Raw genomic sequence first — 14,222 nt, forward strand, 5'->3', positions numbered from 1 at the left:
AATTATGTTATGATATATTCTTCCTGTACACAAATGTGTTGACTATTTCTTTTTCCATGTATGCTGTTGTTATGGTTTGTGCCTGACTCTCCCCAAAGCCTCATCCTGTCATAGGAGGTGAATCTGTGAAGTTGACCAAGTCTAGCATTTGTGATTGGTTCATTTGTCTACCATTGGGATTGGAGGTGAGTGTCCCACCTGCTCCAGGATGGGTAGTCAACAGACAATATAAGGGAGGGAAAGAGGTTTGCTCCTCTCTTTTGCCCTTTTGCTCTTGTCATTTGCCACTGCCATGCACACTTGCCCCTCTGCCATCTGCCACTCTGTCTTGAAGCCAGATGAGTAAGGACTGAAACCTCCACAAACTGTAAGGTAAAAAACTTTTCTTTCCTTCATTTTAGGCATGACATATTTTGTCCCACCAATGAGAAAAAAGTAACCACTATAACTGTTTTGCCAAAATTGGTTTCTTGCATTTGTTGAGATTATCCTATTTTTCTTTTTCTTTTATTAATGCATTGTAAACTATTGAGTAATTTGCATATTTTGAATGACATTCTATTTTAAGGATAAGTTACACTGAATCATAGTTGTTGAACTTGAATCACCAGTATTTTGTTGAGGATGTTTCTACACATATATTCTTCAGGAAAGGTTCCTCATAATTTTCTTATACAGTTCTTTTATATTAAGGTAATGTTGGTCATGAATTGAGTTTGAAAGATTCTTTTCCCTTCAGTTTTTGGAAAAACAGAAAAGAATTAACATTAATCATTATTTAAATGTTTGATATAACTTGTCTATGTAACAACCTGTCTTTTTACTTTTGGGGAAGTTTTTGACTTATAATTAATACTCCTTGCTCATTAGTCCCTATTGATCTGTTTAGATTTTCTATTCCCACATGATTTTACCTCAGTTAGTTGAATATCCCTAGATATTTTCCATTTCCCCCAAATTATTCAATGTTTCTAAAACAACCATTTGTGGCAGTCTCTTGTTATGTTTGCATTTTCAGAACATAATTTATTGGTATTATCTCTTTTGATTGCACATTTAGTTGTCTGATTAGTTTTTAGTTTTCTTGGTTAGTTTAATTTTTGATTGATCTTTTTTCTTGGTTACTTTAGCTGAATATTTATCAGTTTTGTACCTTTCAAATATGAGTGCCTAGTTTTTCTGATATTTTCTACTGGTTTTTTATTTTATTTCACTAAATCCCACCTTTTTATTATTTCCATCTTTCTACTAATTTGGGAGTTATTATGTTTTTTTGTCTTTTCTATGGAGGACTGTGAACAAGTTAGGCTATGAATCAAGTTCGTATCTTTTAAATAGGACATTTGCACTATAAACTTCCCTTTTACAACTACTTTTGCTGCAGACTGTATTAACATGCTGTATTTCTATTTTTTACTTTTTTCAATTTTTGAATTTCTCTTTTCCTTATTTGATCTAATGTGATTTTCTTCTATGTCATTTAACCTCCACATACTTGTGAAATCTCTTTTTCACTAATGTTACTAATTTCTTGTTTAATATCATCATGGTTACAAATGTGTATGTTATGATTTCAATATTCTTATGTATGTTAAAACTGATTTTCTGCACAGTGCAAAATCTATTCTGAAGAATGTGCTGTGGACACTTGAAGACACTGTTTGTTCTGCTGTTGTTGAATAAAATGTTTTTCCATATGTCTGCTATGTTTATGTTTTGTAAAGTATGGTTCAACTCCAGTAATTCCTTATTAATTTTCTGTATAGTTGATCTACTAGTCAATGAAATTAAAATATAAAAATTTTTCAATATTATTGTATTTCTATTTTTCTTTTCATTCTGTTTTGTACATTTAGATATTCAAGCACGGAATACATATATTTATTATTATTGCAAATTATTAGTGAATTGAGTCCTTAGTATTAAATAATGACCTTCCTTTTCCTTTTTGTAACTTATTTATTCAAAATCTATATTGTCTGATACTCATAGCAATTAAAGACAAAAGGCAAAAGTTTTATTTAGTTTATGATTTTGGTACAATACTGGGTGGCTCTGTTGTTTTGGGCCTCTGGTAAAAGAGCTTGAAAACAATAAAGTGGAATTTTCATTTGAATAAACTTCTTAAGTCTTGACTTAGGAAGCAGAGATACACAAAGAAACTGCATGGCCCCGCAGTCCTTTTTCAGAATGCCACCAATAGCTTAAAGATTACCTCTAATGTCCAACATCCTAAAGAGCTAAAGGTCCATAGCACCTTACAAAAGTGCCATCCTTGGAACTAATCTTTAATACATAAAATTTGGGGGATGCTGTGTATATTCTATCCACAGACTGTAACTATATCTACTACTCTCTCATTTAACTACTATTTTCATAGATGTATTTTGGCTGCTTCATTTTCACCCTCTGTGTATCCATAAATGTAAAGCAGTCTTTTATAAGGAGCCTTTAGTTGGGTCCTCATCCTCGTCCTCTTCCTCCTCCTCCTCCTCCTCCTCCTCCTCCTCCTCCTCCTCCTCCTCTTCCTCCTCCGTCTTCTTCTCCTACTTCTTCAAATTCATTCATCTACTCTATGATCCTTTCTTTGAAAATTTAAGTGCATTTTTATTTAACATATTTATTGACAGGCAAGGATATCATACTATCATTTTATTGATTATGTTTTAACTGTTTTGCAGGTATTTTGTTTTTTCCTCTCTGGCTGTCTTCATTTGCTATTTCATAATTTTCTCTAGTTATGTATCTTGATTCTTTTGCTTTTTCTCTATATGTGATTGATCTTTCTCTGGGGATTATATTGTAATTTTTATAAACTAATATTTACAGGAGTCTATTATATGTTGATAAGTATTACTTATTACATGCTATCTATCTTTCATTTTTGTGTCACAATTTAAATCCTTTCATTGAAAATAATTGTAAAACAAAATTGTAGCTAAAATTGCATGTATTTGTCATGTATAACATGAGTTAAGTACATATGTAATCTGTAATGGTTAAATCTAGCTGTTTAGCATGTGCATTACTTGATATAGTTATCATTTTGGGGTGAAAATATTTAACATAGTTCAAGATACAGTGTATAACCATTAATTACAGTTACCACTTTGTGCAGTTTTTTGAGCACATACTTTCTCACTGTAATATAATATCTTTAACATTGTCTCCCAGATCTTGTTTTTTCATTCCTACAGTTCAACCAACATAACTACCATTCCACTTTGAGATTATGTTAGTTAGACTCTCCATATGAATGAGATCATGAAGCACATATTTGTATGTCTCTGCACTAGATTTACTTGATGAAATATAATATTCTTGAAGCTTATCCATCTTGTCACATGTAACAAGATTCACCCCCTTACATCTCTGTAAAATATTCCATTTTGCATATGTACCACATTTTCTTTGTCCGTTGAACACATACATTGATTCCATGTCTTGGCTTTCATAGGTGGTCAACAACAAATATGAGTGTGCAGAAACCATTTCAGCATGTTTATTTCTCTTTTCTTTAAATTTAGACCAAGTAGCAGCTGATCATATAACAGTTCTAGTTTTAATTTTTGAGGAATAGCCATAGTTTTTTTCTTAATGGATCTGTTGAATTATACCTTCATTAACAGTAAGGGATGATGAGTTGTTCTTTCTATCCTGCCCTATAACTCACCTTTCTTCTTTTTGATGTGTCATTTCAAAAGGAGTGAAGACAGTGATACACGAGGCAGTAACTATTATTGTTCTCATTATTTGGTTATGAAAATTTATTTTATTGTTTTTTAAATTTTATTTAAAGAGAAGAAAAGCAAAACAGAAAGAAGGGTACAAATAATACAGATTTTCAAAGAAAGAGTAAGTAATCACTGGTTGATAAATTACATATTGTCCTCTTAGAAACAGTTGTTCAAGTTAAAAAATTAAGGCATACAAAGTGAACATTCAAACAGTGAGACTGCAAACAGTTTTTTTTCAGTGATCCAACAAAAACTTAGTAATATGATTATCTATCTTACATACTTAAACATACATGCAGTTATATCCTTTACAGCACTTTCTTTTCCTCTTTTTTTTACAATAGCAATTACACATTTGGGGTTCTATTACTCCTACATTTCTTATTACTTTTTACACTAAAGACACAATGTGATATTTACAAATATGATTCTTTTTTTCACTTATGAGGATAGTCTCAAGTTGCCTCCATTTACCTATGAAGGTTTCAGATCATCCTTTTTATAGCTGAGTAATATGCCATTGTATAAAAATACCACATTTTTTTCATCCACTGTGCAGTTGATGAGCATCTTGGTTGTTTCCAAGATTTAGCTATTATAAATTGTGCTGCTAAATATGGGTGCACATGTATCCCTGCAACAAGACCTTTTCCATTTTCTGGGAAGATACCAAGGGGGGAATGGCTGGATTGAATGGACCTTCCATTCCTAGTCTTCTGAGAAATCTCCATACGGATTTCCATAGTGGCTGCACCAGTCTACATTCTCAAAAACCGTGGAGCAGTGTTCCTTTTTCCCCACAGCCTCACCAACATTTGTTATCAGTTGATTTCTTGATGACAGCTATTCTTTCCGGAGTGAGATGAAATCTCAAAGCTGTTTTAATTTGCATTTTTCAATTGGCCAGTGATGATGAACTTTTCTTCATGTATTTATTTGGCATTTGTATATCTTCATCTTCATCTGAGAACTGTGTGTTCATGTCAGACACCCATTTTTGGAGAGGGTGTTTGAATTTGGGGGGCTTGATTTTTTTAAATTTTTTATATGTTCTGGATATAAGTCCTTTTTCTGAGAGGTTGCTGGCTAAAATGCTTTTCCATCCTGTGGGTTTTCTTTCCACTTTGTTGGTGATTTCTTTTGAAGTGCAAAATCTTTTCAATAACATGAGATCCCAGTTGTTGATTTTTTGAAGTGTTTCCCATGCAGTTTGCATTTTGTTCATGAATTCTCTGCCTACCCCTATATCTCCAAGACTTCTACCTAGCTTGTCTTACAGCAGATTTAGTGTTTCTGTTATAAAATTTAGATATTTGATCTATTTAGACTTTAATTTTGTGCGTGGTGATAGTCATGGGTCTAGATTCAGTCTTTGGCATATGGAGAACCAGTTTTTTCAATACCATTTATTAAAGAAGCTATCCTTCTTCCAGTGAACATGTTTAACTCCTTTGTCAAATATCAGGTGGCTGAGGGTCATTGTAGTTTTATTTGCATCTTCTAATCTGTTCAATTGATCCTCAGATCTATTTCTTTGCCAATACCATGCTGATTTTATCACTGTGATTTGTAGTATAGAAATTCCTCCTGCCTTGCCTTTGTTGCCCAGAATTGCCTTTGCTCTTCTAGGTTTCTTCTCTTTCCAAATGTATTGTAGGAGTGTTTTTTCTAGATCTGTGAGCTATGTTAATGGTGTTTTGATTGGGATTGCATTAAATCTGTATAACAGTTTTTAGAGTATGGCTATTTTCACAATGTTAGTTCCTCCTAGCCAAGAGTAAGGAATATCCTTCCATTTGGTAACATCCCCTTCAATCTCCTTTTTTTAGTGTAGAATAATGTTCAGCATATAGATCTTTTACATTCTTAGTGAGGTTGATTGCTAAATATTTCATTTTTTAGATGTTTTTGTAAAAGGCGATATTTGCATAATTTCTCTCTCAGTGAGATTTTGTTTGTGTACAGGAATACTATTGATTTTGGAGCATTGAATTTGTATCCAGCTACACTGCTCAATTTGTTTATTACCTCTGGTAGTTTTTTAATAGAGTGTTTTGGATCTTCTATATAGAGTATCATGTCATCTGCAAATAGTAATAATTTAAGTTCTTCCTTTCCTATCTTTATTCTTTTTATTTCTTTCTCTTGTCTGATTGTCCTGGCTAGTATTTCTACAATTCTATTGAATAAGAGTGGTGAGAGTGGACACTGTTGTTTTGTTCCTGATTTTAGAGTGAAAGCTTTCGGTTATGGTCCATTTAGTATAATGTTGGCTGTTGGTTTGTCATAGATGGCCTTTATGAGATTGAAATAGATAATGTATATTCCGAGTTTCTGAAGGGTTTTTATCATAAATAAATGTTGGGTTTTATCAAAAGCTTTTTCTACACCTATTGAGATGACTGTGTGGTTTTGTTTTTGCTCTATTGATGCAGTATATTACATTTTTTGATTTGTGTGTGTTAAACTATCCCTGCATTCCTGGAATGAATCCCACATGGTGGGATGTATAAACTTCTTGATGATTTGTTACATTCTATTTGCCGGTATTTTATTGAGAATCTTTGCATCAATGTTCATTAGTGAGATTGGCCTATAGCTCTTCTTTTGTCCCGGTCTTTCTCTGGTATCAGAGTAATACTTGCATCCAGGAATGATTTATGGAGGATTGCTTCCTTTTCAATTTCATTGACGAGTTTACAAATTATTGATATCAAATCTTCTCTAAATTTCTTATAGAATTCAGCCACAAATCCATCAGGACCTGTGGTTTTTTTGTTGGTAAGTTTTTAATACATTTTCAATTTCAGTAGCTGATATTGAGTTATTCAAAATTGTTATATCTTCTTGGTTGAGCTTCGGTAGTTCATATGTTTCTAGAAATCTGCCCATATCCTTTGTTTTCCACCCTATGTGAGTTGAGATTTTCAAAGTAGGTATTTCTGATCCCCCAGAGAAGCTCAGCCCTAAAAGATAAGTTCCTCTCAAGATGGCCCTTGGTTATAGTACTTTAAGAAATGGCAAACACTGCAGGGGTTGCTTCTCTAATGCCTGTCTGCTGTGCAGAAGGGTCACTTCAAAACTAAATTCCAGGGGCTGGGGATTTAGCTCAGCAGCATAAGCGCCTGCCTTGCAAGCAGGCAGTCGTGAGTTCGATCCCTGGTACTGATAAAAAAGACAAAAAGAAAAAAAAAAAAAACTAAATTCCGGTTAGGGATTTACAACTTGCCATAACTACAGCTTTCTCCTGCAGATATTGTTGTGTGAACTGTGGATGATTTTTAAGGCTGCTCGTTTTTTGTTTTTTGTTTTTTTTTTCCATACTCACCTTGTGGATCTCCTTCCTTTAAGGCAGCCAGGGTTGGGGTTATGCACTATACTTTGTATTTCTGTATATATGACATCACTGATTCTCTGCACTTTTTAACTTTTCTGCCAACTCTGTCTTAATTTCTGAAATGCTCCCATTTTCTCTCCTCAGAATGTAGTTTCTCCCTTCTGATTTTTCTCAGTGCAGACCATTTTATAGTTCTTCAATTTGTAGAGAGGATACAATATTTTATTCTAGGTATGAGCTACTTTCTGTATGAGAAAGAAGTATTCTATTGTTTTAGTAGTCATCTTTGCTACCTCGATCAATTAAATAAATAATAATAAGGCTGTATTAACTCAAGTAAGTTTAATTCATATTTTTGAGTCTGATTTACTCATTCAAAATTTAGAAATAATAATAAAAGTACATATATATGTGTGTATATATATATATATATATACTCATATAGGACATAATGGAATACAGTTGGATATCTAGTTTATCTGAATTCATTTTAGGTCACTAATTAAACTTCATCTTATATTAAGATAAAAACTGTATCAATGTCCTCTTTTTGTTTTCAAGCTTTTATTGTTCTTAAAACTAAATTTAACTCAGTTACTGATTCAGGAAAAAGATAATAAATATTATTTAGATTCGAAATTTTTAGAAGCATTTTTTAATTCAAAAGGACTTTTCAGCAGGATGAAGGCCTTTATAAAAAATTTAGATATTGATCTAAATAATTTGAAAGCTTAGGAAAGTTGGTTGAACAATTCTCTGACAATGAAATATAGTTAATTGTGCAAAACTTAAACACTTCAATTGAAATCCATGTAGTATTTTATGAATCTCTTAATAGCATTTTTCATCTCTTTATTTCTCAAAGTGTAAATAACTGGATTCAGGAGAGGTGTAATAACAGAATAAAACACAGCAAGAAACTTGTCAACCCATGTGATACTCAGTGGCTACACATAAATAAAGATTCAGGGCCCAAAGAAGAGCACCACCACTGTGATGTGGCAGTGCAGGTAGACAGTGCCTTGGATGAACCAGTTTTAGAGCTCTGGAGAACAGTGACAAAAATATATGTGTATGATATCAACAATAGAATAAAGCAGGTTACAGCTACAAATCTGCAGTCAATGTTGAGTAAAATTTTTAATTTATATGAGTCCGTGCAGGCCAGCTTAATTACCAGTGGTCTATCACAAAAGAAGCCATCTACTGCCCCGGGACCACAGAAAGGCAGTCTCACAATAACAATAATTTGCATGACTTATGGCATGCACAAAACCCACTATCCATGCAGTGACAACCAACCGAATGCATCTTCACAGGCTTATGATAGTGGAATAGTAGAGTGGTTTGAAATTGGCCACGTAGAGGTCATAGGCCATTACCACCAGAAGAACCATCTCAAGACCTGCAATGAAATGGGAAAAAAAGATCTGGGCCATGCAACCTCCAAAAGATACAATCTTTTTCTGCTTGAGAAAATCTGTGATCATCTTCAGAGTAGTGTTAGAGGAAAGCAATATATCAACAAAAGACAGGTTGGTCAACAAAAAGTACATGAGGGAGTGCAGGTGGATATTAGTGATGACTGAGATCATGATTAGAATATTTCCAGGTACAATCACCAGATGAAGCATGAAAAATATCAAGCAGAATAGGACCTGCATATTCCATGAGCATGTAATTTCCAGCAGCACAAATTCTGACACAGTAGACTGATTCCCTCCATCTATTTTATTCAGTTTGTCCTCTGGATTGACCTAGAAAGAGGAAAAAATTTTTAACTAGTAGCATTAGAAAGTGTTTAGTTTTTAGAATTTGATATTCTCATTGAAATTTAACATCTACGTATGATAAATGCAACTTTGAAAAGAAATATTAACTGATTATATATTGTTTTATGCTCCAAAGAGAAAGTAAATGTTACATCTGTTTTTAAGAAGCAAAATCTTAGATGAGACTTTCAAGAAACAGAAAATAAGTAGGGTTTTTTTGATGCAGAAGTAATCAAGAGATTAGTCTTATGAGAAGGAGTGAAAAATGTAAGATAGCAAGATGAAAAACTAAACAGTGATTGTAATGTCACCTGAAATCTAGCTCCCATCCACAAATTCAGTAAAAAGAATCTGAGTTTGGCTCAACTAACCATCATTACACTATCTAAAAATATCAAGTCAGATAATTAGGAAGGGGAATGTGAACTAACTGAAATTCAGTACAAGTAATGTGATATAATTTTGTAATTTGTATTAAAATCATTCAAATCTAATGATCTCTTTCAATAAGATATCATAAAACTAAATTTTTAACCTAATCCCCTAACATAAGTATCAGAAGAATCTTTAGGAAAGAAGTCATGTTAAAAGCCATATAATAAATTTCCTGGCATGATAATTTGGTTTTAAAACAGGAATGTAATTTTTCACTAATTAAAATCTAGGATATTAGAGAAATAGTAATCAAACTCACTAGAAAAAGTAATAAACATGTACAAATTAAAAAGTGCAGATAAATAAACTACATTTGAAGGTAACTTAAATTTATATCGACTTCAGTTTTGAATAAAACACCATGTAACTTATTTATAATAGAAAATATTTCCATTCAATTATATAACTACACACTGGTATATATCTAAACTTTGAGACATTGCTATCTCCTGACAGACAAGAATATGAACTTTTTTTTCTTATCTGTTTACCTAATTATTATCAGTCTAAAAGGAGAAGAAATTATATTCATGTATAAGTAAAGCACACCTTTAAATGTTTATGTTGAGTAAGAATAAGGTGAAACTTTCAGTGATCACAGTTTTTAGATGTTACAATGACCTTGTTTTTAATTATCTGAATGTAAATTCAAAATTCTGAGGGTGAATGGTAAAAAAATAAATGCCTATTTATTTTCTCTTTTTACATTCCTCTTAGCAGTATTTCAGATTTTTTATGTTACACTCTCTTGTATAATTTTAAATTGCCATGGTGATGCCAAGGGCACCAGGTGAACAATGACAGCTCTTACCATCATATGCACTGCTTTCTATTTTCTTTATACAAGAACTCAGAATCATAAATTAAAAGTGGCATAGAAAAAAATTCTTCTGAAGAAATGAGTTAGCACGTTTGTTTTGGAAAAGAATCATTTATAGTTTTATGACTGACTTTATAATGTTCCATAAGGAAAGATATTTGCTTAATTTCTAAGGAAAGTATCTTGAAATTACCCTCTTTAAACTCATGATCCCTGAGAAATATGGTATTCTGAGTTGTTTCTTAAAAATCTTTTTCTTGTTAATAGAAACTCTACATGAGACAAAGAAAAAAGCTAATAGCAGAACAGGAGTCTGACTTTATTAGAGGGAGAAATTTTCTTAAAGATGAACGTGTACATTTCTAAGGAAAGATTCATTTGAAAAAACCCTGCCTTTTTATTAGTTTTAATGTTGCTAATATTTGATATTAGTGGACTAATGGTAGTATTCTCTTGATCAGTATTTTCAAGAATTAGTGGAATAACCACAGACTAATTGGGCAAGCATCATTTGAAATCTTACTCTAATACCGCCTTTCTAATCTTTAGTTAAACCTATCTCTATTCTCTTCATCAATAAAAAGGAAGTCATTATTCTAACATATATTCTCCGAAGAGAAGCTACAACACACAAAACACTGAAGCTGTTTCAATCCTCAGTGAATGTTAATACAAAACATTTCACAATTCTATTAAAGAAGTTGATCATTAAGCAGTACAACTTCGAAAGTTTATTGACAACCTTTTCTTTGCACAGTAGAATACTTAGCAAAATGCGTATGATAAACTTTCTCTAAAATACCTGCTACTTACATTGTCCCTAAATTAATGTATGCTCCCAGAAAGGAAATGATACTTTTACCCTTTCCCTTACCTTTCCTAGGGACATTAATGATAGCTTAAGAAGTCCCACAATGGATATAAGAGATTCTATTATAGCACTTTTGGAATTCTTATCAGTAATGGAAGGAAAATGCTCATAGTAGTGGTAACAAAATTTAGGGAAAAGAGACGAAGTTTATTATTCTTTTAGGAATATGAGAAAAAATTACACTATTTTGGATGTTTGCATATGAGGTACTTCAAAAATATTTTTCTACAATTTTATCTTTAAAATCCTGTGAGATACATTGCATAGAAAGAAAACTGGATCATAGAAGTTAGCACTGTAGACTGTCTGATGTAAACATTCATGTATTGCACTGTAAGAAAACTCCGAAGATCCTCCAGCTAGTGTGTGATGCCTTCATTTTCCTTAAGTTTAACTTTTTTTCCTTTTCTTTTTTTTTTTTTTTTAGTAAGGTCATTTTGCTGTCAGTAAGCTTTATAACTTCCTTCTCCTTGTCGGAAGCTTTCATCCATGCTGGACTTAAAAGCATCACTGAGGAAGCAGAACTTGAAAATGGGTTCACTGTTAGTAAGGTTACAGAAATTCCAGTAATAAAATGGAGAAAATGGGTGAATTGGTTTCTGAAAATGTTGGAAGTTAAACAAATAATTTTTCTCTCCAATTATAGTGAGTATGCATGAAAGAGAATCATAGAGATATTTTTTTTTTATCGGTACCGGAGATCGAACTCACGACCGCCTGCTTGCAAGGCAGGTGCTTATGCCGCTGAGCTAAATCCCCAGCCCTATAGAGGTATTTTTAAGAATTCTTTCATAAAAAAGAAAAAGATGATAGAGAAGGCCAAGTGTGGTGGTGCATGCCTGTAATTCCAGCACCTGGGAGCCTGAGGCAGGAGCATTGCTGTGAGTTTAAAGTGTGGCCTACAAAGTGAGTTCAAGGTCAACCTGAATTGTATAGTGAAACCCTGTCTTGAAAAGTGAAAAAGAAAGAAAAGAAAAAGGAAAATAATAGTAAGATGACTTACTAGACACATTTGTTTCTGTTAAATCCGATTCTCTTTTAGTCTTCTCTTCTGATGTATGCTTGAGATGCCATCTGTGTTTGGAGGAGACAGTATCTGTAGAAGTGCTTTCCTTCCGTCTGACATATATTTGCTCTCTGAAGCAATCCTTTGGGTTTAATTTTCTTGTACTGTTGAACAAAATGGAACACAAAAAGTACATGGAAATAATTTTCCTTGGACTTCTCTCAAGAACATCTTTATTTTTAACCATTTTCTAAATCAGAACAGGAAAGATGAAAATTTCATTTAAGTCAGTACACATTAAAGATTAGTAATTTAAAAATAACTCCTCATCTGATGATAAGTACTGAGAAAGCACATTTTGTAATATTGATCTCTAAGTTGATTTTGACCTACAAATCACATTCACTTCATATTTTAGTTCCTGCAAGATAAAGTATACCTTGTTTAATGTGATAGATGCTTGCTACAGAAAACCCCTGAAGTGGATGGAGTACCCAAAGACATGTCCTAGTTGTGCAAAAAGATTTCAGCTGACTGACTTTTTCGATATTATCTGTCATTAAGTGAGGCGATCCACTGGATATGAAATTATTAAGGTATGTTTATTTTTAAGGGTCATTGATATAAGTTTAAAATACATTTACCATGTTGGAAAAGCTCAAATATCTAAACATTATGGCTGGGGATATAGCTCAGTGGTAGTACCTGCCTGGCAAGCACGAGGACATGAATTTGATCTCCAGTACCAAAAAAAAGAAAAAAAAAAACAGAAATATTGAACTTATCAGAAGTCAAAATAAGTAAAGCATTTGAAGGTATAAGCATAGAAAAGGGTTTTTTTTTAAGAGGAAACTTAATTGCACAGGAAATAATAACAGGAATTGCTAAATGTGATAACATCAAACCGTAAGGTCTCTGAATGGCAAAGAGATCAATTAGTAGAATGAAACAACAACCTACAGGGTGGAAATAAATATTTTCAAGCTATTTCTGAGACAGAGGACTAATATCTAGAATATATAAAGAACTAAAATAAAAAAAGGCTACATAACATAAAAGATTCAATCAAGAAATGGTCAAATGAAACAGACACTTCTCAGAACAAATGGCCAACAAATATATGAAAAAAAATCCAACATTTATGGTCACTAGAGAAATGCAAATTAAAACAGCTGTAAGATCCCATGTTACAGCAGAAAGAATCATAATTTCCAAAAAGTTCCAAAAGAATAACAAATGCCAAAAGTGCAGCTGTGGTGCAAAGGATCGCTTACATTGTTGGTAAAAATGCAAGTGAGAAGGTACTATCAGTATGGAAATTTCTCAAAGAAGTAAAATTAGAAATCTCATAAGACTTAGCTATTTCTCTTCTAGGTATCTTCTTCCAAAAGCTAACAACTTCATACTATAGTAATACATGCATACAAATATTTATAGCAGCACAATTCTTAATAGCTAAATCCTAGACGCAGCCTGTATACCCATCAACAGATGATTACATAAAGAAGGTATGTATTATCTATACATAATGGAATACTACTCAGCTATAAAAATGGATAAATTTGAAACATTTCAAGAAAAATGAATGCATCTGGTAAATATTATACTAAAGAAAATAGACCACTCACAAAAGCTTAAAGTAAGTTTCTCTTATTTACGTAAGGCAAAGTGCAAACAAAAAACTGATAAAGGATGAAAGAAAAAAGAATATATCACTTATAAATGGGAAGAAATCCAGGCAACTAAGGGTAAGGGAAGAAAGAAAGAGAAAGGAGAGATTAGTATTATTAAGGTAAGTCATGTACAGGAATTTCATAACCTAAAAGAATAAAAAAAACTGTATCATAAACATCACTAAGAATAATAATAGGAATGAAAATGGGAGAAAAGAAATTTATGTGTGGAAGAGGTGAGGCTGACAGGCAGGGAAAAGGATTAAAAAAGAAACAAGCTGATTATATATATATATATATATATATATATATATATATATATATATCCATTCTCCACAATAAATGTATGCATCATGTACTACAAACATATACCAATAGAAGAAATAAAAAGTTACTCTCATTCCACTTCCTTTTCAGTATTCAATGGTATTTTGAACTCAGTGCTCCTAAAAGACAGGTAGTGAAACTTATTTTTGTTATAATCTCTAGGTCTCTAATGATATGATGTTGAACACTGTTTTGTATATTTTCCATCTGTGTATATTGACACATGAGGTTTTTGTTTATGTAT

At 32.4% G+C, this 14,222-nt stretch overlaps 1 pseudogene; it reads right to left on the minus strand.

Moving 5' to 3' along the window:
• Positions 1 to 7,871: 7,871 nt before the first annotated feature.
• LOC100719899 (olfactory receptor 4K14-like) lies at positions 7,872 to 10,309 on the minus strand (annotated as a pseudogene).
• Positions 10,310 to 14,222: the final 3,913 nt, after the last annotated feature.

Source organism: Cavia porcellus, unplaced genomic scaffold, assembly GCF_034190915.1.
Source record: "Cavia porcellus strain 051 isolate PalLab524CR breed Dunkin Hartley unplaced genomic scaffold, mCavPor4.1 scaffold_6, whole genome shotgun sequence".
In the NCBI taxonomy this organism is placed as follows: Eukaryota; Metazoa; Chordata; class Mammalia; order Rodentia; family Caviidae; genus Cavia; species Cavia porcellus.